A 5,870-nucleotide genomic window follows, 5' to 3' on the forward strand; every position below is an offset into this window, starting at 1 on the left:
CTCCTCCTCCACAACCCATAAAATGCCTGTAAAAATGACTCAAAATCTTCTAAAGCAGCAGAAGCCACAAAACAACAGAGTAAAAGAGATTTTCACCCCAAAGTAGCCTGAAAGACCAACAGGAAAGGTCTATTGCATGGGGCATAGAGCTGAGCACAGGCTTGGCCACACAGCACTGACAAGAACAGGACCTGATCAGGCCTCAGGGGACAGAATCCCCATAAGCAGGTGCAGTTCCCAGATCCATCAATCCACAAATGCCAAAGACAGCTTCAAAGGTCAGTAAAGAAACTTTTTCACCTGGGTGAGAAGGGAGCAGGGTCCTCCTGCCCTAGACCTGGGCCCAGGCAACTGCAGGCTTTAGCAGAGTTCATTTTTAGAGGCCTCAGCATAAAGCTCCTGGGGGAATCAAGCTGCTGATCTAGGTATCAGCCCTAAGTGGTGGCCCTGGGGCAAGGAGGATCACAGGCCTGGTGGAACTGGTAGAGGCTCTGGAGAGGGAATTATACTCACAGATCCTGGTCAGAAAAGCTTGCACTAGCTCCTAAAGCAGAGCACAGGCAAGGAGAGGAGGAAACTCCTCTCCCTTGATTGTACCACCTTGGAGGAACTGAGAACTGACAGGTTCTCAGAGTATATCCTCCTCTTGACAAAGGACTCAAAGTCAAGTAACTGGCTGGGAAAATGCCCAAAAAAGGATAAAAATGAACTATAGAAGGGTACTTTCTTAGTGAACAGGTATTTTCTTCCATCCTTTCAGATGAGGAAGAACAATGCATACCATCAGAGGAAGTCATGGTTTGTGCATCCAAAACTAAATGTGCGATGGCCTCAGGTCATGGAAGAGCTCAAAAAGGATTTTGAAAATCAAGTAAGAGAGGTGGAGGAAAAATTAGGAAGAGAAATGAGAGCAATGCAAAAAAATCGTGAAAAGCAAGTCAACAGTTTGCGAAAGGAGACCCAAAAAATGCCAAAGAAAATAATACCTTTAAAAATAGAGTAACTCAAATGGCAAAAAGAAATGGAAAAGCCAGTGAGGAGAAGGACACTTTAAAGAGAAGAATTAGCCAAATGGAAAAAGGGGTTCAAAAGCTCACCGAAGAAAGTAGTTTTTTTTTAAAATAAGCATGGAGCAGATAGAAGCTAATAACTTTATGAGAAGACAAGAAATTACAAAACAAAACCAAATGAATGAAAAAATAGAAGACAATGTGAAATATCTCATTTGAAAAACAACTGACCTGGAAATAGATCTAGGAGAGACAATTTAAAAATTATGGGATTACCTGAAAGCCATGATCAAAAAAAGAGCTTAGACCTAATTTTTCATGAAATTATGAAGGAAAATTGCCTTGAAATTCTAGAACCAGAGGTTAAAATAAATATTGAAAGAATCCACTCATCACCTCCTGAAAGAGAGCTGAAAAGAAAAACTAGAAATATTGTAGTCAAATTCCAGAGTTCTCAGGTCAAGGAGTAAATATTGCAAGGAGCCAGAAAGAAACAGTATAATGGAAATACAATAAGGATAACACAAGATCTAGCAGCTTCTACTTTAGGGGATAGAAGGGCTTAGCATAAAATATTATAGAAGCAAAAGCAACTGTGACTAAAACCAAGAATCACCTACCCAGCAAAACTGAGTATAATACTTCAGGGGAAAAAATGGTTATTCAATGAAATAGAGGACTTTCGGGACAACCCAGTGGTGGCAACAGCAGCAACAGCTGCCAAGGGGTAGGCCTGGGCCAGTGTCCCTACAGTGCCTCACCCCATGAGGGGTGGGGGGGAGCTTCCTACCATCCCCCTTCACCATCTTCCCTCTCCTCCCTTCACCCCACTCAGCCTCTGTGCCAGGCAGCCACTGCTACTGCAGCGAGGCCTTGCTTCTCTCTTCTCACCAAGCTGCTGACATGGCTGAGAGTGGCGAGAACAGCAGCCCCTGGAGCTCCACTGCAGTAGATGGTGCCAAGACCCCCTCAGGCAACCCCAAGATCATCAAAGTCACTGTGAAGACCCAGAAGGAGAAGGAGGAGTTTGTGGTGCTGGAGACCAGCTCTGTCCATCAGGTTTTGGAGATATGAAGACCTTTCAGTCCCCCAAAAGAAATAAAACATCAAGCAATTTAGAAATATGAGTCTGGACTTGTTTAAGGAAAAAAATCTCCAAAGGATTCAAGTCCCATCCTGATCAACTTGTGTTGATATTTGTTAGAAAAATTTTAAAAGATCAAAATACTTTGAGCCAGCATGGAATACATGATGGACTTACTTGTTCACTTTGTCATAAAAACACAAAACAGACTACAGGATCATCCAGTTCAGCAAACAAACACCACTGGCAGTAGTTCTACTACATCAGCATCTCCCAATAGTAACTCCACACCAGTTTCTAACAAATAGTAACCCTTTTGATTTGGTGGACCTTGGAGGTCTTGCAGGTCTGAGTAGCTTGGGGTTCAATACATCCAACTTCTCTGAACTACAAAGTCAAATGCAACAGCAGCTTGTATCCAGCCTGGAAATCATGGTCCAGATTATAGAAAATCCCTTTGTTCAGAGCATGCTTTCAAATCTGGATCTGATGAGACAGTTAATTGTGGCCAATCCTCAAATTTAGCAGTTAATATAACAAAATCCAGAGATTAGTCATGCCAGGCCTAAAGGCCTGAGGGCTACCCGAGTCTTCTTACCTCTATCCCGAGGTCTTCGGTTGCCCAAACCGGATGCTAGTATGAGAGAAAGGACGTTCCAGAGTCTAACAAGGGTTGAGCTTTATTTCAAGGTCTAGTTACAAGTGCAGGGGAATTCTTCCTTAGGAGGGAGCGAAGAATCTCCCAAGGAGGCAAAGATCTTACAATAAGAGATTGGAAGTAGAAGTATAAGTGGGGAGACAGGGGGAGGGGAGAGAAGAGAGAGGAAAAGCGGAGCGTTGTTGTCCTCACCGCTCCGCGCCCCTCCGCCCAAGCGAACTTTCAGGCTTTCCTGATCCTACTTAAACCCTCCAGCAACATAGTTTGCATCTGAATACCGTGCTGTTAGATAACAATAGTGTGCCCAGATCTGGGACAATCTCGAGGGCGGGGAGAGCTCTCTCCCATCACGTTTCTCACGGGAAGAGGCGGAAATACACGAGATAGCTCGGTTCACCTCGATTCCCAGTCATTTCCTGGGGGGTCTCGTGAGAACTCTACAATTTAGAAGTTCCCACCTTTACCCGCCCGAGACTGTCCACCTGGAATTGAGTTTCCATCCCCAACATAGTCACATGATTAATAATCCACATATAATGAGACAAACCCTAGAATTTGCAAGAAATTGAGGAATGATGCAGGAAATGATGAGAAATCAAGACAGAGCCTCAAGTAATTCTGAAAGTATAGCAGGTGGATACAATACTTTGAGGCTTATGTACACTGATATTCAGGAACCAATGTTGAATGCAGCACAAGAACAGTTTGGTAGTAACCCATTTGCTTCATTGGTGAGCAATTCACCCTCTGGTGAAGGATGCCAACCTTCCCATACAGAGAACAGAGATCCTTTACCTAACCCATGGGCTCCACAGTCTGATACCCAAAGTTCAACAACCAGCAGTAACACCACCAGCAGTGTTGGTGGCACTGATAGCAGTGTTAGCAGTAGTACTACTAGCTCTACTGGACAGGGTAATACTATGCCAAATTTGGGACCTGGAGTGGGAGCTGGTATGTTCAACAAACCAAGAATGCAAAGCTTATTGCAACAGATAACTGAAAATCCACAGCTTATGCAGAACATGTTATCTGTACCCTACATGAGGAGCATGATGCAGTCACCAAGCCAGAATCCTGATCTTGCTGCACAGATGATGCTGAATAATCCTCTATTTGCTGTAAATCCTCAACTTCAAGAACAAATGAGACAACAGCTTCCAAATTTCCTCCGACAAATGCAGAATCCTGACAGTGATGTCAAATCCTAGAGTGATGTAGGTCTTATTACAGATTCAGCAGGGTCTATAGGCATTAGCAACAGAAGCACCAGAGCTCATACCAGGGTTTACTCCTGGCCTGGGGGGATTGGGAAACCCTGGAAGCTCTACAGGAACTAATGTATCTAGTTCAGCACCTAGCGAAAATACAAGTCCGTCATCAGGAACTACAGATCCTGGACACCAATAGTTTATTCAAGAAATGTTGCAGGCTCTTGCAGGGGCAAACTCTCAGCAGTTACAAAATCAAGAAGTCAGATTTCAGCAGCAGCTGGAACAGCTCAGAGAAATGGGCTTCTTGAACCATCAAGCAAACTTACAGGCTCTGATAGCAACAGGAGGAGACATCAATGCAGCCATTGAAAGGCTACTGGGCTCCCAGCCACCTTAGCAACATTTCTGTATCTTGAAAAATTGTAATTTATTTTTGATAACAGCTCTTAAATCTTTAAAATACCTGCTTTATTGCATTTTGACTCTTGGAATTCTGTCCTGTTAAAAACTAAACCAATGCAATGCATTATAAGGTGGAGTGCAGTAGTTTGTTTGTTTGTTTTTCCAACAGTGGGAATCAAGGCTTTTTCACTCAAAAGTATTGCATGCATCATACACTTCTCTTTGTTCTGCATTTATTGTGATTTTTGGAAACAAATATCAGCTTTTCCAGTTGGGTGAACAGGTTTTGTCCTACAACTGTTCTATTTGCTTTTTAAACATTAGCCTATGGCAATAATTTATGTAGAATAAAAAGAACTGAAAATAAACAAATTATTTGATGCTACAATTTGTGGTATAGTATTGAATATTGTGACTTAGGTATGCATTTTTGCTAGGAGAGTGCTGTAGGATTTATACTGCTTATTGAACATTTTTGCTTCATTTGTATGAAATATAGTATGCACATCTGAAACAGTTTATTTTGTGAAACATCCGTTGCAATAGAATTAACTAAGTAGGACCCTTATAACCAAAAAGAGAGAGATAATAATTTACTATGAAAAGAGATACTTTCCTAGTTGTGTAGAATCTTACAGCAACTTTGGTAAACATCTCTCAGCAAAAGTGCTTTTTAGTAAAGATGCTGATCCTGTTTAGCTCTTTAAGTATACATTTAATTGTAAAGAAAACTACATTGTAACAGTCTTGACATTGACAGATCAACCATAAAGTATCTTTTAGTCTTTGTGCAGACTGAAGAAGCATTATATTATTCTCAGAAAGTGCTTTTGCCTAAGGCTTTTCGGCTTTACCATAGTGATTCTAACAAGCATTATGATTTGTAATTAGAAATATTACTTTTTCTGTCATGATATTTCAATTACTTTTAAACACCATGTACAAATAAAACTTTCTTTTGGGTTTATCGTCTATTTCCCTTGTGCACAGGTAATAAATGAATTAAAAATGAAAAAAAAAGAAATAGAGGACTTTCAAGCATTTTTGATGAAAAGAATAGAGCTAAATAGAAAATATGATTTTCAGTCACAAGAATAAAGAGAAGCCTGAAAAGGCAAATGGGAAAGAGCAATCATAAGGGACTTACTAAAGTTGAACTTTTTACATTCCTTCATGGAAAGATAACATTTGCAAGTCTTGAAACTTTTCTCAGTATTTGGGTAGTTGGAGGGATTGTACACGCACACACACACACACACACACACACACACACACACACACACACACACACACACACACATATATATATATATATATATATATATATATATATATATATATATATATATATATATATATATATATATATATATATATATATATATAGACAGAGGGCACAGGGTGAGTTGAATATGAAGGGATGATATATAAAAAATAAAATTATGGGGTGAGAGAAGAATATATTGGGAAGAGAAAAGGAAAAATGGAATGGGGCAAATTAT

At 40.5% G+C, this 5,870-nt stretch overlaps 1 pseudogene; it reads left to right on the top strand.

Moving 5' to 3' along the window:
* Positions 1–1,831: 1,831 nt before the first annotated feature.
* Positions 1,832–4,624, top strand: LOC140519356 (ubiquilin-1-like; annotated as a pseudogene).
* The last annotated feature ends 1,246 nt before the right edge of the window (positions 4,625–5,870 follow it).

Source organism: Notamacropus eugenii, chromosome 1 (assembly GCF_028372415.1).
Source record: "Notamacropus eugenii isolate mMacEug1 chromosome 1, mMacEug1.pri_v2, whole genome shotgun sequence".
Lineage (NCBI taxonomy): Eukaryota > Metazoa > Chordata > Mammalia > Diprotodontia > Macropodidae > Notamacropus > Notamacropus eugenii.